Here is a 23,250-nt window from a genome sequence, read left to right as displayed (position 1 = left end):
CTTTTAATGAAAGTGTCACTCATATTCACATCTGTAATATTGGAAAGAGATAATTAGATTTTCAAATGAGAATCAGCCACCTTAAATTTTGCACCAGAAAATACCAAGTATATTTCATTCTAATGAGATCTGTAGTGGGGTTTTAAAATTCATCATAACGTGCTTCAAGAAAGATAATTCAACAGACTCGAAAGATGAAAGATTTTTTTTTCCTAAGTCTTCTTAAAGCTATTACATTGAACTTGTGGAATTCTGATAAAATATTCAAAAAATATTACCAAAAAGGCTAGAACTGGATACCTAATATCACCTTGCAACCATCACTTACTCTCATTTAAAAGTTTACTTTGACTAACCGCTTCCATCTTCCATGCCCTGGGTTTTATTTCCTGCGTGTACAAGAGAGAGATCCGTGTTTAAGCAGAGTGCCTAAGTATCTCCAGTGCAATTCCCCCTTTGAAATAGGCCGGGCAGAGCGGTATTTCACCCTGCCAGGCACCCTTTATTTACATATATCTGCATATTTGCTCAGACCCGGGCAAATCGCCATTAAAGTACATTCTTATACATAGTAGATTAAACTAGGCTGGGTTGGGGGGGGGGGGAAGAAAAAAGAAAAAAAAATCTCCCCATGAGCCTAACTCATATTTCTTCTAAAAGCTACTCAGTAAACAAATCTTTGGTCCAATAATAATGACTTTGCCTCATTAAAACAGACACACACACACATACACACAGACACACACACGCACACACACACCCCTAGTGATTAAAGGGCATTGCTTTGGAAGTATTTATCTTACATCCCCCACCCCCACCCTTCCTTGAGTGAATGTGGTGTGTGTGTGTGTGTGTGTGTGTGTGTGTGTGTGTGTGTGTGTGTGTGTGTGTGTGTGTGTGTGTGTGTCTAATGAAGTTTGGGAGTCGCACGCGTCGGGGCGCGTGGGGGTGCGAGCCCCGGAGGTCCCCATCCTCTGCCCTGCGCGCGGTGTGCGCGTCCCGGGCCCCCGCCGCAGCACTCGGAGCCTGGGAAGCCGCGAGGCTCCCGGGCTGCTCGGAGCCGGGGCTGCGCGTCATTTGCAGTCTGGGGAATGTTGATCACCTCACTAATTACACCTCTCTCTCCCCCCTCTCCCTCTCCCTCTCCCTCGCTCTCCTCTCTCATTCCCAGAGTGCATATCGGGAATAGACACACAAAGACATGCGCACTCAACTTAATCAGCCATTTTTTTAAACAGGGCTAAAACGATAATAATTAGCAGAATAAAGACATATCGGATTTTCATTTCCTTTCCTCCTTTTCCCAACCCCTTCACAACCAAACAGCGAGACCGCGGTCGGCACATGCTTTAACTCCTCCCGGACCCCCGAGGACCGCTCCGTGCTCCCCACTTTCTGCTCCAGCGTTTTGATTTTCACCCAATAAAGTTCGAGGATTATTTTTTAATTTTTTTTTATTTTTTCTCTCTCTTTTTTTTCCTTTTTTTTCTTTTTAAATGAACCCTCTCGTTTTTACTTGGATGTGATCAGCTGTAAGTAAAATAAAAAGCAAAACAAAAAAAGAGGCGAAGATCGAGTAGGAACTGCAGGGGAAATGGAAAGTAAGTTTTTTCTTTAACTTTTATTGAGTAGTTTGTGTTAAATTTAGGTCGAGTATCGATTATCTTTCCAGCCTGATCTTGCACAATCTTTGATATTTCGCTCCCTCTCTCTCTCCCTCTCTCCCTCTCCGCCTCTCCCTCTCTGCCCCTCGCTCGCTCGCCCTCGCTCGCTCACACACATCCCCTCATCCCGACCATCTCTTCCGTCCTGCCCCCCTTTTTCTATCTCTTTCCCCCCCTTTTTTTTTTTGGCTCGAAGATTTGCTCCGCCGAGGGAGGGAGGGGGCGCGGAGGGCCCTGCTTTTCCACTTTCTTGGGGTGGGGTGGGGGTGGGGGCACTGTGTTTTTCGGGCTTGAACTTTTGGATTAAGTGGCGGATCGTGCAGTTCCCTGGCCGTTCGGGCCGGGTCGCGCCGGCTTGGGTCTGCGGCGCGAGCCGGGCGTTCCTGGTGGCGCGGGAAGCTGTCAGCTCGGCGGAGGCGCGGGCTCGGCCGGGGGTCCCCGGCTCTCCCGGCGCCCTGCACCCCGGGCGAGCTGACCCTTCTTCCTCCGCACCCAAAGTTTGGGCGTCGATCGCTCGAGCTCACCCCCCCCCCCTCCCTACTCTCTCCCAGTGTGACTCGCCACCCCCACCCCCATCCCCGATTCAGGCTTGGGCTGTTTTCCTCCCTTCTTTTTTTTTTTACCTCCCCCCCACCCCCTTAAGTTCCCGGTAGGGCGTTTATCGGGGTGGGGGAGCCCGGCGGCCGGGGGGTGGGGGCGCGGCGGCCGGGGCCCCGCGGGCAGGTCCGTTAGCAGGCTGGAGCGCCGGGCCGCGGGGCCGGGGAGGCGGCGGCGGCGGCGGTGCCGGCAGCTCGGTTCCTGCTCCCGGGCTCCGCGGGTGCGGGAGACCAGGCGCCCCAACTCGGGCTCCAGCATCACAATCTCTCTCTCTCTCTCTTTTTTTCTTTTTCCTTATTTCTTTTCTTTCTTTCTTTTCATTTTGGCCAAGGGCAAGATGGTCAAGATTTTGTGCCGTGTGTGTGTGTGTGTGTGTGTGTGTGTGTCCGCGCGCGTGTGCGGAGGGGCTCGGGGGCTGGCGGATGGGGTGTCTGCGACCGGCGGCGAGCACTGCCTTTCCCCCGCCTCCCCCACGGGCTGCTCCTCGCCTGCGATCGAACTTCACCTTCTTCGCCTCTCCGGCATCAAGTGCGCCTTCCGGCCGCCAGCCAGCGGCTCGTGCCTCGGGTCTGGCCCGCCGGCTCCCCCGCTCTCCTGCGCTGCCCCCCGCCCCCCGCCCCCGATTCCTCCTGCTCTTTTCTATCAGGGGTGGGAAGAAAAAAAAAAGGAAATAAACATGTATGCCATGGTATAAAGTTTCTCTGCCGATGCCCAAGTTCTAGCGGGTGCCTCCTCTGGTTCCTCGCCCCCACGAACCCCCCAAGACGGTGCACTGGTTTGTTATTTCTTTTGTTACCTGCGGATCCGGGCGGGGGGCTCCTGGCGGCGCTTGGGCTGGGGTCCGGCCCAGAGAGGAGACTCCGGCGGGTGCCTTTGACCGAGACTCCTCACTTCCGCGCGGTTTCGCTGAGGTCTTAGCTACCGTTCGGTGCGACGCCCTCCTTGTAGGTACCAAAGGTTCAGATCGCAAATACGGACCCCCCAACCCCCCCCCAGACCCCTACACACACTCACACATACACACTCACACTCAACACACACCTACAGCCACACACATTCTCCCTGCACCCCCCACTTCCAGCCCCCACCTTGGCTCCCCCTCCCCCCTTCTAAAAAAAAAAATAAAAGCATACACACAACAACAGCCCCCCAAACCAAACAAAAACCCAAAGACAAGTTCACTGGCGGAAGATGGTGGATTGACACTGACTCAGACAGAGGCAGGTTCACCAGGAAATCTGGCGGTCCCGATTTCTGACAGTTGCATTTCCTCTCCTTGAGTCTTTCCTCCCACCCCCCCCCTTTTTTTTTATTAACTCAGTTCCATGTTTAATCAAGGATCATGTAGATGGCAATAGGAGAGACAGAGAGAGAGGAGAGAGAGGAGAAAGGAAGAGAGAGCAGAGACAAGAGACAGAGGAGGGTTTTCTTTTTTTTTTCCTTCTTCTTCTTCTCTCTCTCCCTCTCTCTCTCTCTCTCTCTCTCTCTCTCTCTCTCTCTCTCTCTCTCTCTCTCTCTCTCTCTCTCTCTCTCTCTTTTATTGTGTTCTCCTGGATTTTCAGTGGCTTGATCCCTATAAACGTGGAGTGGTTAAAGCTCATATGTAGTATTATATTTTTAGTTTGGGTGGATGGATGGAAGAATCAGGGAGAGGCTGCGGCTGCCGCTGCCTTTTCGGGTGTTGCTTAGATTAAGGCTGAGACTTGGCTGCGATTGGGACGCGACAGTGACACGGGCATCGATCGCTTCCATTGAGAGCAATGCAAAAACACAGCCCGGGTATGTAACACTCTCGGTGCCATCAACACTTGTTTTACTTTATATTTACTGGCAAAACTGACAGAGCAAGCTTAGACTTTCTTTCTTTCTTTCCTTTTTTGCCTCTTTCCTCTTTTCTAGCTGAAGAATCAAGACAATTATGTATAGAAGTTGTAGGAAAGGATGGTTTAAATAAAACAGAAAGAAGAGATTCAAAATTATTTCACTACCTCTGTGACTGTCTTAGAGTTTTTTTCTTCTCCATAGAGGAGTGTATTAAAGAGAATGAATATTTTCTCTCTCTCTCTCTCTCTCTCTCTCTCTCTCTCTCTCTCTCTCCTTTTTTTTCCTTCCTCTAAAAAATCCTTAAGGGAATATTTGATAGTTTTCAACATTTGCGGTTTCAATCAGCAGGAAGGCACACAAAAATAAAAGATGACTAGCCAGCTGTTTTAACCTCTTGCACCTGGCTTCAGTGTGGGGATCAGAGGGTTTATACAGTTATTTTTTTAAGAATGGTTTTAATATTTATGGCATAAAGTAGAAAGAGGGCATCACTGTGTATTTGTTCAATAGCTGGTTGCTTTTGGATTTTTTTTAAAAGTAAACTCATATTTAAGGGTCTTCATTTCCATGGCAAGGAAGATTAAGTCAATGAAATAGGGGGAAGTATCATAAATCTGAAAAGTGAAATGTACCTAAGGAACAAAGAAAGGTCAGGTAAACCAGCTGTGTAAGTCAAAGCAATAGGACCAACTGTGGGGTTAGATAGGGAGAGTGTTGGCTCTGGGTCTGTGAAGGGAAAGTTGTCACTTAAAAGTTAAAAATGAAGGGGACATGTTCAGCTGTTTTGTGATCTTTGGCAGTTTTTAGCAGATGGGCTCAAAACTGTTCATTAATTTTGAGCTAGTTGAATTATTTTAAAAGATGCTGCACCAGCAAAGGAAAACATACAGGAGGCTGAGAAAATCGCTGTTTAATATTGCAGAATTTACTGCTTCCATTCTGACCATGAGCCTAAATTTACACAATGAAATTTGATTATCTCTAATAACAATATTAGATCCTGCACTGGATGGATGAGAATTGAGGTGGTTTTGTTGATTGCAAGGGTTTAATGTTGCATTTCAGAATCTGATGTGGTTTGGCCTCCCTTCCATTAACTGGAAAACCCCTGAGGTTTTACAATTATTTCTTAAAGATAATACATTTAAGATTGCATTGGTAGGCTGAGGAAAAGTCATAAAGGCAAGAAGGGAAGCCCTTAATAACTCTTGAGATTCAGACATGTTCACCAGTTAGATTGGCTCTGACTTCACCAAGGGTCGACAATATGTCATTTCCACGAAGCCAAATTGCCCTCTGCCTATATGATATTAATGTGCAAATCAATATTTCAGGGATTAAATTTCCCTTCTTCATTTTTTATGGTTTCTACCTCAATAAGTCTCAAGTCTATTAGAAGAGGCTGGATGATTTAAAATCTTTCACTGCAGAATGGCTTGTCGTAGTCTTGTTTCACAGATCATTTTAGGATTTTCGTTATAAAGACTAAGGGCATCCTAAAGAAGTTGTGAGGTTGTGTAGAGCCAGAGTCAGTGGCATAAAGCTCTTGTTCAACTAAGAGCTAAGTGGCATTGGGATGTAATGTGTATGTTTGTGCAGTATAGGAGTGTACCTACATTTTGCTGCCTTAAAATATTATGTTAATCACTTATTGATTTATTTCAAAATCAATTGCAGTTCCTGTTTTATTACTGAGTTTGTTCAGCATTCTTGAGGACTATGTTAATTTCCTTAAGGAATGGGCATTAATTAGTCTGGTGTGAAAATATTTGAGAGGGATTTTCCTTCAAACTATTGCCTGAGAAATATTTCTAAAAGCAGCCTTATTTGCCTGTAAAGTAATAATCAGCTGTTGTCATCTGCATACATTATTGTCACAGCTATCATTGCACTTTGTGGCTGATGGTTTAGCTGGTACCTGGAAAGAGGCCTCTTCTATGCATTTGAGTTACAGTTATTTCTAGCACTTAGTAGGTGCAGTGCTTCTTATACCTCTCGGCGGAACATAGTCCTAAGAAAATAGGAGCTTTGATGGGAAATAATACAGAGCAGAAATTTGGGAGGTCAAAATAAAAGATTGTGCCTTTATCACATCATCTTGGGAAGGCCTACTGTCTATCATTTGGTGGTGTTTTATGGTCTGAAACCATCTGGACCAAGTTCCGCACAGCTGCACGAATTTCATATGTGATAGAACATTTTTTCCATTCAGTGTGAAATGTTCCTTCCTAAAAAACGTACACCAGACTCGCTTAATTTAGTCTGTTAAAAGAAATGCACATGAAAAAGGACAAAAGGCTCTTTAATCTCTGCAAGCTGTTTGTTTTTCTTCAAGATTCCTGTCTGTTTGGGTTTGGAAAGTCATGTTTATTGAGGAGATGATTCTGAGGTGTGACATTAAAATAATATATGATTTTTTTGGACTGGTGGCCATGCTCCTGCTTAATTTGCAGAACTACTTTTTATGCCTGTCAAAACATAGAGCTAATCTATTCTTATTTACAATTAATCTCAATAAAATTAATCTTAACTATGCTTTATTCAGTGGCTTAAAATATCTAATTATATTCAATTAACTGCTGTCATAGTAATTAACATTGCTTAATTGCCTCTGCATATATTTATGTAAAGCTCATTAGGTGCTGCTGGTTCCTTTTTCTCTTTTCTGCTTACTATTTTTGCTGTTGTCAAACCATTTTCATCTCCCCAAGGTTTGACAGTGTCAGTGGGAGCAAATTCTCCATAGTGTTTTCTTGGAATGAGTATTCCTACAGCTACTCTATGAGAAGATACATATTACGAGGTTTTCCATACTAATCTACCCCTCCTGCCCTGGTCTCTGGTCCCTAGCATAGTCACAAAATATTTTCTGTTATTGTTGCTAGAAATATGAGAAGCCAGGATAAGCTTTGTGTTTATAAATAAGGACCCATTCTGTGTCCGCCTAGGGGCTGTAGCTGTAGGCACTTTCTTTTCCCTCTAAGACCATGCTAAGGGTTAAAGACTTGGCCAAGGTTCAAACTGAAAAGCGCCCAGGGAAAGTGCATGTGAATATGTACAAGTTTCATGTAATTAGTGCTTAATTATATTAACATATGCAAATTGTCAACTTAGGAGCTTGTTGAGCTGGCAAAGATCAGCTAGGCACAATTGCTGTATTGTTCTGAAACAATAATGGATTTCAAGTTGGATTGTGGAAACACATAACTAGCTATCTAATTTAACTCATACCATGGTGAAATTTCATTAGTCTCCATGGAGACTGGTTTAATTGTGCTGACTAATGTTCTGGGCTGCAGAATGTCCTAAAAAGAAAGCGTTGTTTGCCTAATCCACCTTACAATGACACTTGTTTGTACATGTTTCCCTTGTGTGAGAATTTGCATATGCAAATAAATAGTTTCTCTGCCCCATTTGTCATGGCTGTTCATTACCCATGAAGAGGACATTGTTACTAGACTGTTACTGAGTCTCCCAAGATGGTATAGTGTCAACCAGTCCAGCTACATTCTTTCATAATTTGTTTCTGATTAATAGACCAGAGTGAGTCTCAGTCTCTTTGGGCATCTGCAAAGGGAAGGTCAGTTCTGTCACAGAGAAGAGTTTCTGCTGTAACTGAAGGACTTTTTCTTCTCATGATTATTCTCCTTTTTCCACCCATTGGTTAACATAATCATATTTATAATAATGTATTCTTGTTCTGAGAATGTCCCCACTAATAATCTCTAGTTTCCTAAAGCAAAAAGATAGGAAAAGAAAGGAGATTCTGTTATTGGAATATTAATCCTGTTTTTGACAGAAAGGTAAACTGATATAATTGCTTTTCAGTTGAGGGAATGGGGGGTTGTACAAGTGTGAAAGCATCGGAAAAGGATTAGCATTTTTTTGCATAATGAAAAGCTCTGTTGAATAGGGTCCTGAATGGCTGACTGAATGACTAAGATGAAAGGAAGATGAAAATGCAGCCTCCTCTTTTTTTATGCCTATGCTCTGCTCTCTCTAAAGTTATGTTTGTCCAAGACTTGAGAAAACAAGCAGGGGCTCAGATTTCAGCAACTCTATAAAATGCCCTGAGTTTTCCTCATCCTTGGGAAGTAATATGTATGACAATAGTACAGCTAGAGGATGATAAACAGAGGTTTGTCTGCAGAAGAGTTTTCAGAAATATGCTAGGCTGGCCAAATATTGACTATTGGGCATCCAGAATTCCCAGCACTTTGCTAGCAAAAACAGTTATTTCAGTAGAGGCCCTAGTATGGTGTGAATATTTAATTTATTGAATGATACACCATACGATGCCTTCCCCCCCTATAAATAGTCGTCATTTGGTAGACTACTTTGCCTAGGCAAGGGTTGTACGTCCTCACTTTGGCAATGTGAAGTGTTTTAAGTGGCCTATCAGCTTTAATGGGCAGTAGATGTAGATGAGGGCACAGAGTTATTTTTGTCAGATTTAATTTATCTTCATGTTGTTTTGTAGGTGTATTGAGTGTTTCGTTGAGAGATAACCTTTTGTAAAAGTGCCCAAATATTGTAAGTTTATTCTCAGAAATGTTGGCAATAGGGTTTTCCCCTTGTCACTAGTTAGGGTTGTAACTGGTTATCAGTTGACAATGAGATCCAAGCTCTTAATGGTGTTTCTTCAACTGTAATTAGGGAAGCTAAACTACTTTAAGTGTCAAGACACTTTCAAGGGTGGGAATTGCTTCTTCTGTACATATGGGAATCAAACATAGTATGGATAGTATTTATGTGTATGCATACATTTTAAACAAGTTTTCTGATTTGGGGCCACCTCTAGTAAGATTTGAAAGTTGCATCCAGATAATATTACAAGATTCAGTCAGACATTAACCTGTTTTGTTGTTGGATTGGAAAACTTTTTTATTTTTATTTTTTGCTTCATCACTTTTGTGGTTCATTGTTGAGGTCTTATTAAGATGGAAACTTGGGAAATCAGAAGTGTTTTCACGTAAATTAAAGTAGGAGCATTTCCCCTTGAATACAGAATATTATAAAGAAAAAGTGTTTGATCTTTGCTTTAAAAAAATCACCCAAATTCTTTACTAGGGTCCTTTTAAAAATTTGTCAAGAAATTCTGGATTGTTTCAGAAAGTTTTACAGTTAACTTTATGATATGCTTGCAAAAAGTCTTAAAAGAACAAAAAAATCCACATGGAGGCTATTCTTTTACATGCAGAAGGGCTTATTAAGGCATTTCCATAAGAAAAATGTGTTAATTTAAAAAATAAATTCATTTATATTTTAAGACATTGTTAACCAAGCACCATGTGTTGTAACTGGCAGCTTTCCAGCCACCATGGAAGTGTATCACACATGGGTTAATAGTAGCTTATGTGATGTCTGCGTTCTTAGGAAATGGGCAAAAGCCCAGGGTATTCTGATATCAAGATTTTAGGAATCAGACAGAAAGCAGAATATATGTTTATATGCGAACAGATGGACATATGTGAGAACTAAAAGTGCACAATTTCTCTTGGCACTTGTTTTAGTTATCCCCGATGATATAACCAAGATTTCAGTGCACTCACAGGCTTTGATGATTAAGGACGAAATGGCCTTTTAATGAGGGCTCAATGGCATTATTTTCTTGCGTAAGGATTGTGCCCCTTGTGATCTTGCTGAACTTGATGTTCTGTTAATTCCCTAGTTTCAGAGGTTCACAAGTTGCCTTGAAAGTTTGGTACAGTTTCACATTTGACATGCAGCCCTCAGTTGGGGAACATCTATCCTACACCCCACCCCTTCCTCATTTAAAGGTTGGTGAGCAAAATAAAATATTTGCTGCTTCAGATGTATGTACACAACTTGAAAATGGCTTTGACAGTAAAGTCATACTTGGCAAGCTGCTTATCTGGGATATAATTGGCCACTCTTAACATTCGAGAGGTTAAGAAAATAAATAAGATTCAAGAATTTGGGCAGCATGACATAGTTAATATGTCAAAATGCTTTGATGGTCTAAAACAAATCCTGTGGAGGTATTTTAGTCATTTTAGGGTGGGGGGGGTCACACAATAGCATCATGAATTTATATGATTGATCCTTTCTGATGTTTGATTGCCCTTGGAATACAACACTGCAGCTGATAATCTCTGGATGGTATGCATTATAGAACGTACCTCTAAAGACAAAGTTTATAGGATTCATTGTGTTCTAGCTATAAAAACAGAACGTGTTCTGCAAGTATTTACTCAGATCTAAATCATTTTAACCAGGGAAAATTGACTTTTGGGTTAAAATATGCATTTTATAACTGTCTATAAAATTCTTTTCCTTCACTGTAAAGAAGAAAGGAAATCCATAGCTTTAACAATGTTAAAATAGAAAAAATCATATGAGCTGGTGTATGCCACCTGGTTGTACTGTTACAAACAAAACAAAGTGAAACTTTGTAAGAAGTTTATGGAGAATTAAAACATTTTCTTGCTTGGAAGATTAAATTAAAGAAGCCAATCTTTTCCCGAAGTACCTTCATTAAACCTGAAAGGCTTTCTTATTAATGTGAATTCTCTAACATACAGCTTTTAAAACTTCCCCCCACATATTTTGGAGTAATCCAATTAATGCTCAAATTTTCCTAAGCTCATTAATGAATATTCTTGATGTACTGCTGAGAATGAGTCAATTTTGTTTTAATAGATATAAACTAGAAATGTGTACACATATATGCATCCACATTTCCCCCATGTTAGTGTCTTTTTTCTTCTTTAAATCTATTGGTAGGAGTAGCCTATAACATCGTCATTCTGTAAGTTTCTTTAGTTTTCAGTAATCAGTCAGTACGGTTTCCCTAGAAAGGAGAATTTAGAGGATCGTAAAGCAACTGGAGAGACTACCAAGATGTTAAAGTCTAAGAACTGCCTTATATATATTCAGTTCAATCAGCTCATTTAGAAATGGGGGGGGTATTAAATTCAGTAGAAATTTTTATGGAGGAAGTCCACAGAGTAGGAATATGTCAGGAGAAAAACTCGGATGTCCCAACTTTGTGACTGTGATCTTTTAGCTATCCTGGCTTCTTGGAAAGGGGTTTTTGGGTGAATGAATATAGCGGCATTGGAAGTGGTGAACAGAAGGAAGGAAAATATGTAATGATAATCTAACAGTGATACTGTCTCCTTTGGCAGAGTGCCTTTTCTGTTACTAAGAAGAGATGAGACAGTAGTATCTCAATGGTCCTTTGTTACTGTGACTATAAAGATATTTCTGCTTTACCAGGAAGTTAGGTGTTTTGAATGAGCAAGTACTTTTATGATGAATAAAGTACTGATGATCTCGGTGATTTAAAATACATTTTTAATAATAAAGAACATGGCAAGAAGAACAAGTTTTCTATTTGCTGTGATTAAAGTAAATGAACACAATTCTGTGGTGTCCTACAGGCAAGATAGTGTACTGAAAGAATGACATTCCTTACAAGACATTTTCTCTTATGTGTGTGTATGAGGTGTCTGTTTGTGTGTGTGTGTGTGTGTGTGTGTGTGTGTGTGTATGAGAGAGAGAGGGGAGGGAGAGAGAGAGAGAGAGAGAGAGGGAGAGAGAGAGAGAGAGAGAGAGAGAGAGAGAGAGAGAGAGAGAGAGAGAGAGAGGGAGGGAGGGAGGGAGAGAGAAGAGTGTTTGCAGGGTACACATCCAACTGTGCTAGGGGACTTACTCTTGGCTCTGTGCTCAGGAATTACTCCTGGCAATGCTCAGGGGACTGTATATGGTGTGGGGATTGAACCCAAGTTGGCTACATGCAAGGTAAGCCCTTTACCCCTTGGATTATCTCTCTGGCCCCAGTCATTCTTTTGATTCTATTTATCTTAGATCCTTTTTTCTTTTTCAAGTGAATTTATTTTAACTGATGTTTTAGATATTTGAAAATCTACCCCTATGCCTGACAGCTCAAAGACCAACAGAAATTATACTGGACCTACCAGACACAGGGGCTAAATTTTTGTTATGAATGACTTTATCCAAATTATTTCATCTATCTGGGCTTCGCTTTTTCCATGTGTTTCGAAGTTGTCATTAAGATTGCATACGACAAAAGTGCTGTGACCATTAAAATAAGCGAATATTAAAGGACCTCATACCTACATTCCCTTTGTGTTTATTTTCAATAGTTGGGTTTAATGTAATGCTTAACTGAACAGCATTTAATAAAGCGGATCTGTCTACATAGATCTTCTCAGTAGCATTGCCTCTCTCCCTGACAAGAGAAGGAGGTAAGAATTAGGCAGCCATATGACTCAGGCAGGGGAGAAAATGGTAACCATCTCTTATTTTCTTATTGTCAGCTACCTAGATGGCATCTAGGTGAATGGTCCTCCACCTCATTATCTGCTGCTTCAGCATCACATGTTGTGTTGGCTCTTAGGGGTTTCTGATGTATAATGAATTTCAAGTTTTTTTCTATGAAGCAAATTGAGTGGAACTTGTTTAAAAAGAATTCAGTTCTTACTTAAGCCACAGGGACTCAGGAGCACAGCCTGTCCAGTTAATACAATAATAGGAGAAATCACCATGCACATTGCAATATTGAAGTTAACTCAGTTTACTTGAAAGGTTTTGCACTAAAAGATTTCCCAAAACTGAATCAGATGTCATAAAAATACTTCTCTATGTACTTGGAGTTATACTCTAATATGTCACAAAAGAGCGTAGGTGCTGTTGTGTGACATCATGTTGGTCAAAATGTACACCAGCCTTGAGAAGAGAATAGTAATCATTCAATAATACTATGGGCTCATTACATTTCTTGATAAATATTTTAAGTTCTAAATCTCCTAGCTTAATTTTTTTTAAGAGGAGGATATATTTATGTATTACTAGTTAGTCAATGGAAGACTACCCAGGTTTGAGAAAGATAATGGATAACTTTTATTTATTTATTTATTTTTGCTTTTTGGGTAACACCCAGTGATGCACAGCAATTACTCCTGACTCATGCACTCAGGAATTACTCCGGGCAGTGCTCAGGGGACCATATGGGATGCTGGGAATCGAACCCAGGTTGGCCGTGTGCAAGGTTGGCTGTGCTATCGCTGCAGACCCTGGATAACTTTTAATAACAGATCTTGACCATCAAAAAACTAAAACCTATTTATAATTTTAAATTGTTTATTCTTAGTAACTTCCCAATATAATATATATGTGCTGGCCTTTATAATTATTTTTATATTGGCGGGTCTATCATTGTATTTAGGTAATAGATTTTCAGTTTTGAGTTTGTGTTTTGCTTATTATTTATAAATAAATGCTTCATACTTATCATTAAAGTTTTACTTTGAAATGATGGGCCTGCTTCTTTCTCCTGCCATCATTAGATCCTCAGCACTGGTATGGTCCTCCGAATACCAACAGGAATGATCCTTAGGCACAGAACCAAGGAATAATCCCTGAGCACAGCTAGATGTGGCTCAAAAACAAAAAAAAATAAAGAAAAAAATTATTGATCAGGAGGTAGTACAGGGATTAAGACATTTGTCTTGCATGTGGCCAGACTGGTTCAATCCCAGCACCACATGGTCCCTAGTCACTGCCTGGCATAGTATAAATCTCAGCTCTCTCTCAAAAGAAGAAAAAAATGGGATTGTATGATTGTCTATATTCTGGTAATTTATAAGTGACTCTGAACTTAACAGTTAATTTGAAGTAATTTGAGGCCAAGCATTTCTTGTATATGAATATAGGGATACGATAAATAAATATTTCCTTCCTTCCTTCCTTCCTTCCTTCCTTCCTTCCTTCCTTCCTTCCTTCCTTCCTTCCTTCCTTCCTTTGTTCCTTCCCTCCTTCCTTCCCCCCTTCCTCCCTCCCTCCCTCTCTCCCTCTCTCCTTCCCTCCCTCCATTCTTTTCCTCTCTTCTACATCCAGTGGTGTTCAGGGACTACACTTGGCTCAGCGCTCAGGGCCCACTCCTAGGGCATCTCAGGTGGTCACATGTTGCTGATAATCATACCCAGGCAAATTTATGAATGTGAATCATGCGCTTATCCTGTTGAGCTATCTTTCCACTCTGATAAGGGCATATGTCAGAGAAAGAAAACAACTAGCACCTTAACATTTTTCATGATGCTTGTTCAGTGTTCCTCAAATAACTTTCAGCCTCAGTTAATAGTGGTACTTGTGTCTGTTTAATCACTGTATTCACTGTAATAGATATTATTGGCAAATCCTTGCTGACTAATAAATATATATTACATGAATGAGAAAAGAATGACACTTAAATATATATACACATATATGTATATAGACATATATATTTAAAAACTTAAAGCATCCAAGTCTCTCTTGGAAATTCCATAAGGAAAACTATCTTCCAGGAGCAATTTAAATGGGTCTTACATTAGAACCTTAGACTGTTGTAGGGCTGGAGCAATAGCACAGCAGGTAGGGTGTTTGCCTTGCACATGGCCGACCCGGGTTTGATTCCTCTGTCCCTCCTGGAGAGCCCAGCAAGCTACCGAGAATATCTCGCCCACACAGCAGAACCTGGCAAGCTACCCAAACTTGTTGTTACTGTTTTTGATATGCCAAAAACAGTAACAACAAGTCTCACGATGGAGATGTTACTGATGCCCGCTTGAGCAAATCGATGAACAATGGGATGACAGTGCTACAGTACTATAGACTGTTGCAATCAGAGAGGAAATAGCACAATCTTCTTTTTTAACAGGCCAGGAAAGTGAAACTCAGAGAAATTCCTGGGCAATTGCATGTAACTACAGAGGATAACTGATGAGATCTAATATAATATGTATGTGTGTTCTTTTACAACTCATTTTATGCCTTTTCTCCTTTGTTGGCTTAGCTCCTACCATATCCAAAGTTGCTATAATATTAACATCGGGAGAATTTCTGTCATGTTATAGATTTTTTTTTTCTCTCTCTCTCTCCCCCTCCATTCTTTTTCTTACATTTGATTTTAATCCAAGCTAAGGAAGAATTTTAGTTATTATAGTTTTTATGATGACCATAGGCTAAGCTGACTGCTCTGAAATCGTAAAATTAAGCTGCTAGTGATAGGACAAGAATTATCTGGAAGGTGAAAACGTGCAGGAAAAATGGGGTGGGTCATGTAGTCCTTGAAATGAAGCAGGGTGCAGATTAGGAATCATTATGGCTTGCCAGAAGTTGCTGGTCAGAGAAGCCTGTTTAAGTGCTCACTGTCAACAAGGAAGTCATGGCAGCACTTAAAGTGGCTCACCTCTGATTTATTCATAAACCTCACATGAGCACTTGGCTTTGTTCTTGCTCTAGTAAGGGGGACTCATGCCAATAAGAACAGGAATAAAGAGCTCCTTGCATGGTCCAAGAGTGAATAGCACTTTACCTCAAAGCCTGACCTCCTTTCCTGAGGTCTGTTATGCTACGCTTGCTCTGATTGGCTATGTGTCCTCAGATGAATTGCAAGAGATTCTACTCCACAGTGTACAGAACAGGCACTACGTAACTGGAACTTGGGTTATAACTTCACAGAAAGATGTGGTATTTATGCTAATTTGGAAGGCTTACCTTTCCCTTCTCTTTGAAGCTTGAAGGGTTTCGCAGTAATAAATAGCTGGCAAAATATTGCTTTCTTCTAATTGAAGAATACAATTATCTTGGAGTGAAACTGGGTTTGACAATCCCTTCCCCCAATAAAATTAATTTAAGGAGATTTAATAACATAGGGAATTAAGGGTTCTAGAATAAAATATGTTCCACACAGGGGGGCAGAAACAAATAATTGTTTTTGTCATGCGATTAGCCATGTTTATTGAGAAACTTTATTTGTGCCACTTCACACACTGCTTTTGCTCCAGTGTCTCATGTTGAAGGGAAGGGACCTTTAAGAAGGCAGGCTGGTTTGCACTGGGGCAGAGGTTGAAGAGAGTTTTTTAATCCCCAGAGCAACATTTAGTTAATGCTTTTTTTTTCTCTCTCTCGTCTTTTTTTCTCCCCTGGTCCTTTCCACTCTAGTTTCTCTGTTTGTCCATTTCTTTTCTCTGATGAAGTTGGCCTCTTACCACTTAAAGTGCATATATTTACACAAAAATTTCCTCAAATTTTCACAACACATTAACCCAAAAGAGCCATATTAAGAGATGGTGATGAGAGTTAATGATATATCTGCAGATAAAGCCATTCTCCTGTGCAATCACATCAGAGTCATCAGCTCATTTGTCATGGCTGAAGTGAAAATGTCAGGACCAATGAGTCTATGAGTGCTGAAGGGGGAGAAGAGCTTTGGGAAAGATTTTTTTCCCCCCTTGGAATTGGCCATGGCATAGATTTAGCTCCAGGGAAATACTGGGATTAGCCAGCATAGGGTGCAAAACCTTAGCATGCAAAATTATATGGGAAAATGGAAAGGTGAGGGTCATGAGGATAGATTTCTGAAAGACTTAGTTCTATGTGTAGCCCAGGAACTATGGAAAAGAACCAAGTGATAAGATGATGATGATGATGATGATGATGATGATGATGATGATGATGATGGCGGTGATGATGATGGGTGGTGGAGGGTTCAAATCCAGCGCTTCATACCTGCAAGGCATGTATTCTATCCCTGATCGTATAAAAATTACTTTTAAGAAATTGGCTCTATTCAACTTAACTTTTTATAGCAAGATTGGAGTTATACGTCACGACGTTACGACTTTTATTTGAAAACTAGTTGCATTCAAAGAATTTTGACTTTCACATAAGAAATTTTAGGGAGATGCTATGGGCACACTAAGATAGCACTCAAGCAGAAAGCATTTTGTAGAGTATTTTAGAATGGACATTATTATTCAATTTAAATTACACTGATTATGGGAAAATACTTGTCGCATTGGATTTATACAAAATCCTGATACTCAACTTTGTTTACACAAACTTTATCTTGCACTTTTAATTGAAAAGCAACTTATTTCCTTTAGCTACTGCAGTTCTTATCTTTGATAGACCGATACTAGCAGATTTATTCATTTTCGGTCTAGTGAAATGTTCTCTTTCAGATAATGTACCCATACAACCTTTTCTTGTTTAATTCTATTGATTTACAGTGTTAAAGTGAAATAATCTGATACCTGTTTCCTGCCCTTTGAGTATTTGTCCTCAAAGAGGCTGATTAGTTTTTTCCCCCAGCTCTTTAGCTGTTTTAAATGTATAATTATCATTGCATGTCATTTGATAGCTGCACTAATTGCTGCCAACTATTGTCTGTTTGCACTTAATGCTGAAACCTGATCAACATCCTGCTTTCGTTGATGTTTGGTGGTAAACTTTAATTAACTCTTATTGCATTGAAGAAGAGTTCAGGCTTGGTGCTAACTAATCATTTACCTTCATTATGTCCTGACAGCTCCACTTGTTCTTGGCCCTAATAGATACACCAGTCAGTAAATAAACCTGCAAACCTCATGCCTTGTAGTTACTCCACACTGGTATTTTGCTTCTTAAAGTATAAGATAATTGGGCTCAGATAATTATTTATTTAGTTTAGTATCGCTAGTTCTGCAGACACTAATCTTAATTGCTTCTTTCATGCTGGACAATTTTATTTTAATAGAAACTGTAGATTTGAGATAACATTATTCTTTCAACATGGTTCCTATGAACATGCATCTTTTGAATCAATACAATTAAGCTTGTCTCCTGTTGGAATTCTTGTCATTATTTTTCCTGAAATACTTTTCCTGTAATGATATTGAAGTTAAAGTAATCAGGTTACCAGCAGATCATGTAAAATTCAACTCAAAATTGCTGGCTGCTTGATTTTAATTTGTCTGACATCAAGTTTGTTTGAAAAGGGATAATATGTGGGTAAACCAAGGAGCTTATAATTATGGTTGACATTTGTTTGTTTATAATGAAATCTAATTAAAGTTCATATATTTAAAACACAAAAGTTAATTACTGAATTGCTCACTCCACTTATGGACAGCAGTCAAATTAACTTTTAGGCCAAGATAGAGCAAACATACAAACAACAACAAAAAACTCCCACCCAAACAAAACTTTTTTCTTAATAGAAAAATAGCCAGCAAATATTAGTGATCAAACACAAATTGACAATACGTCATCCAGAAGAAAACCTGGCATTCTACTTTATATTATTTCTTTATGTTTTGTATGTAAGTCTCTCTTATGTTAGCCCTCTGTGGTTTTTAATATAGATTTATTTAGCATGTTAACAGAACCTGTAAAAAAGAGACTTATATTTGGTTAATTATAGAAATATTATAGTAAGAAGTATTTGATAATAAAATGCAAATGATGCATGCAACTTTCTTTACTAAAACCAGTTTTATATCATGAGAAATTATAAAATCATTGATCAGAGAATAGAAATGTTTGCTGAAATACCTGTGCTGTGATTAGTTTTATAAAGATAATAATGGTAGTTTTGGCTTGCAAAGGATTACATTTAAAAAAAGTGTTTACACTATTACACACACTAGCACACTTGTTACATTGGTTTTGAAATTATATTGTCCGGAATAATGGAATAGATATAATTATATAATTGTTTTCCCTTCAAAGATTTTTCTATATGTAGTTCAATAATAAATTTTATATATGGCCAGGAAGAGAAAGAAAAAAAAAACTTGCATATGTTAGATTATATTGTCTTCATAATTTGTATGAGATAAGTATGTGTGTGGAATGGTTTCAGCTACTCTGGTAAACAGCTTTTGGAAGTCAAGTATTCATTAGCTGTATATACCTCAATAAAACCAATTAAGATTAATTTTTAAAATGTTCCTATGTGACAACTTAAAAGCATTATCAGCTGAATACTCTTAGAGTGTGAGTATGCCAGAGAGGTTAGTCAATTACATTTTAAAGACTAAAACTATAAGCATATGAAAAATAAGACAATATTAACAAATTTCAAATTCATAAATTCTTGATGTGATCCATAGTTTTCCAAGGAGAACTAAGAGTTTTCACTTTTAAGCTTTGTTGTTAGCAATGTAATTAATTTCCTTGAACTTTCAAATATGGTAGGGATTCAAAGCAAGATGACTGAGATAAGATACTCTTTTATCCATCATTGAGATGCTTTGTAAAATGAGGCATGCTTTGCATAACCTTTTATTATTTCCAGAGTAAGTTTATATGTACTTTAATATAAAACCTGTTTTGACTTGTAGGTGCATATGTACTTTGGGAAGAAAAATTAAAGCATCATACATTTGACTCTAATCCCAGTTTGCATGAATGAGACAAAGGGAAGATGATTTATACTTAAATGAGACTCGGTCACTAGTATTCAGAATCAGTTTTTATTTTTGTGAAGAAAGCAACAAAAAAGTCAGTATACTCTCACAGTATTGGCAAACAACAGCTTTCTAGTAATTCTTTAGCTGATTAGAACATCCTTACCCTTTAATGAAGCAATCACTACAAAGCCCCAATGTCAGCTGGAATACTAGCAAAACAGTATCAAAGACAGAATCAGAAAGAGGCATTGAACATAATTACAGTTCATGTCCTTGTCTCACACCAATGCAAACTATTCATTTTCAATTAGAATGAATAAGAAAATTAGAAATCAACTAGATTGGTTAGAAGTACCAAAGTTTGTTTATAGGGGATAGTTAACGAATGGGTCCATCTTGCACACTGATTATGAAATTTTCCTGAAGCAAACAAATAAAATGAGTCATATAATAGCGTAATTTGGTTAAGGAGAGATTATTGATTTCTCTCAAAGGAAAGTAGCTGGAGTTTGATTAAAGTTGTAAAGAAAACTGGGTAAAATTCCTGTTTCCCACAACTAATCAAATTAGGAATTATTAGACTCATTGGTAAAGTGCACCTTTCCCCTCTTTAGTTCTCCATCACATACGCCTAATCATGAGTAATTGTTATATAAAGTCCATGTAGGTTTAAAGATGAGGGAAGTAATGAGGGGAAATGAGGGTAGGAAGAGTGGGAGAGGAAGAGAAAGAGTGAGAGAGGGAGAGAGAAGATCTCTCTGCATCGATCACCAGGGTCTTGTTTATAGAGAAGGAAGTAAATCTGTATTTAATAGCTAATTTAGATTTTACTGAAAAAAAAAAACGAAGGGGAAATGACTTATTTGACTGGCACATTCATGTTTGTCTTCGGAAACTTTCCCTCTTTAAAAATCTGCTTGTATTAAATGCTTAATATATTTGGTTACATCCTTCTATTCAAACTCAATTACCTTCTCCCCTTTGTCGTGACATGGGTGGAAAGATTTTTTTCATGCCAGGAGAGGTCGTCACACATTCTTTTGCAGTTCTCTTCATTAATTCCTTCTTGCAGAAGCATTTTCTCTCGTGCTGGGAAGGTAGAAGGGTGTAACAGAAGAGCCCTGAAACATCAGCAGGAAGCTCTAAGCTGGTTAATGCAGTATAATTGTCTGGACATAGACTGGTCTTTGTTTGTGTGGTTCACTCTGAATCAGCTGTAATTAACTCCAGAGTGTTTCCAGATTGCCAGCAAAGAAAAATTACAGCTTTTCTGTTTTAAATTGTAAAGCTCACAAACATTAACTATGCAGATTGCTTCTACTTTGATATATTTATATCCTGCAAGATGAAAAAAAAATCGTTATTTGCCCCCTCCACCTCTAAAAATATGCTTTTGTTAAGTTATTTATTTGATTTCATGTCTATTGGAACATAATGTCTCCTTCATAGTTGGGTGCGAAACTTTCTGCTTAATATTTTCAATTCTTTGACATCCTCCTAATTTGCCTTCGTTCTTCTTGGCTTTTCCAATACTATGATGGGAAAGGAGTTACACAATCTTTTATGCAATACTAAACGTATGCTAAAATAAGCAAATTGCAGAGAAAAACCACTAGCTCAACTTAAAAGACGGAGATCAAAGATGTGTCAGACGTAACTGCTACTTCCACACAGGTACTTTACCTGGGTTTTGATATATCAAAAGAGAGACCGTGAGAAAAGAGCAATTTCACGACCCTCTCGGTCATCACACCACGCCCTTTTAAAAACCTCTGTACAGTAGTTTGTAATTATGAATTCCAATATGGGTAAAAATGAGGTAGTTGTGTGAACTAATATAGCCTGGTACACAAAAGATCTGTCAGCAACTGAGGCACACACACACACACAAAGTCCAACCAAAAATCTTTTTTTTTTCTTTTCTGAATTTAACAATAAGGAATTTAAGCCTCAATGTGGCTTTTGCGACCAAAGAAAAGAAGCTCTTGGTGTCTGCATAATACCACTTTGATGGATTTTTTTTCATCAGTTCTCTGTACGTGGCAACAAATAAACAAGTATAATTATACTTGTGAAGGTCTATTCATTGCTTTGTCAGGATTAGATATATGTGCCGTTTCCACACTGCGCCTCTCTTTTGTCTTTGCCTAACTCACTATGACATATTGATAGAGGATTTGGAATGGGGAAAAGGCCACAGCGGAGACAGTGATGACCTTTTGGAAACTTGATATAATTCAAGGATATTTATTTATTTTCTATTTTTTGTTATGATTTGTAACTTGTAACCAAAATTCTCTCCTAAGTGGCAACTTTTAGCCTGTTTAAAATGGAGTGAAGAAAGACTCAGAGGGTTCTGAGATGCCTAAAGAACGGATGAGAATAAAAACAATAGGCTAAGGAGCTCATTGGTCTTCTTTCGCAGCACTTGGCAGAGTGGCTAACTTAGCATTCTTTCCCCATTATTCTGTCCTCTTGATCAGATCTCCTTCTTTTTAATCATTTCACAAACAGTGTCTCACTGGACCATTGAGGAGGGCTGGGACAATCTCAATTAAAAAACAGAGGTGAAACTGGCCTCTCTGATTTTGGGGTTCTAATGGGAATGCAGCTTTCTGAATGCAGAGGAATTCTCCTATTGTTCAGAAAGCATCCCCTTTCATTAGCCTGGCTCCTTGTAGGTGGGTTTGGCCATTTAGCAGAGCAGAATTTAGGCAGCAGTGACTGCCGAGGGAAAGCAAGACAGAAAGAGCAATAAAAGTTCTTTTCTGCACATCGCCCATTAGTTCCCAAAAAGGGATTTACATGATCAGTGTCACTGATCTTGAGGGTTCCTGAGAATTCCCAAAAAAGTGTGCACACATATTCTAAGCAGACCAGCAGGTATGTACTGTGAATTGAGCATTAAAATTATATCAGGTTTTTCTCTTTGCATTTCTTGAGCAGTTTGTTGATTTTTTTAAAAATTAAAGATGTGGCAGCAGAGCTTAGATGTTGATGAAATGGAAACTGGTTTTAATGGTGAAACCAGTTTTATAGTAAATTTACTTGTTATATGGTAATTTGGGTGTGAATTCCATAGTTTTAGCTACATGGTTATCTTTGTGGTCTCTTTATTGGGACTAGTAAAACTTTAATGTAAATTTTCTGAATGGTTGTATTGGAAAAAGAAAGATTTCACCTGTTATAGATGGCACTGAAATCACTTAGCATCAGATTCAGTATCACTGAATCGTATTGACGTAAAAAACTTTAACTGCATGAGTTAATATGATTCAGAATATACTGGTAAATATTGCCATGGTCATAGTTGATAGCTACACATTTAAAAGTTAGGTAATATATTACTGCTGTATTGATTTGGATAGTTTTGTTGTTGCTTTTAGAATGAAATGTAAATTTGATTGTATGAAAGAAAAAGTTTTGACTTAGTTTCTGATTAATGTGTAGCTTCTTTAAAATAAATTGATATGCAACTTAGTGTAAAAATATGTGGGAGTATTATAACAAAATCTGTCCTACCACATTGCTTTGAAATGTGGTTAGACCCTAGTTTTCTTTCCATATTTTTTTCTACATAGCATTAATATGACATTTTTTGGAAGTTTCATCTGATCTACTCTGATAAAATTTAGGGTCTGTTTGATCTAGAGAAGTACTGAGATGATACACTTCAGAATTCATTTGGGATCTGGCCCAAATTATTAACTGCACATTATATGCAACTCATTTAAGATGCATTCAGCGTGTTTGTTTTTGTGACTGGAAAATATTTATAAGGGAATAGATGAAAGTACAACTAAAATAATAATAACAGCATCTCAAGATTTCTTATAAATCTGTAGACAACTTTTCTCAGTTTTGTAATTAAGGTGAATTTTTCTTCCATATGTCACTCTAACTTATCTCATTATAGGGAAGAAAATAAAGGTATACAGCTTCTGGAACTTTGCATTTTA

General features: G+C 38.9%; 1 protein-coding gene across 4 annotated transcripts in view; it reads left to right on the top strand.

Annotated features, from left to right (window-relative positions):
• ZFHX4 (zinc finger homeobox 4) overlaps positions 1-23,250 on the top strand; it is a 212,057-nt gene that overhangs the window by 4,973 nt on the left and 183,834 nt on the right. For 2 of the 4 annotated variants that reach the window (XM_055126489.1, XM_055126485.1), the window contains exon 1: positions 918-1,601. The exons of 1 other annotated variant lie outside the window; for it this stretch is intronic. The gene's annotated coding sequence lies outside the window, so the exon portion shown is untranslated. Of the gene's footprint in view, positions 1-917; positions 1,602-3,811; positions 4,041-23,250 lie in introns of those variants that run through there. One more of the 4 variants, XM_055126486.1, reaches the window with a different exon arrangement.

The sequence above is a fragment of the Sorex araneus genome, chromosome 2, assembly GCF_027595985.1.
Source record: "Sorex araneus isolate mSorAra2 chromosome 2, mSorAra2.pri, whole genome shotgun sequence".
Taxonomy (NCBI): Eukaryota; Metazoa; Chordata; class Mammalia; order Eulipotyphla; family Soricidae; genus Sorex; species Sorex araneus.
The sequence above is the reverse complement of the archived record's forward strand: the minus strand, read 5'-3'. Positions and strand labels throughout refer to the sequence as shown.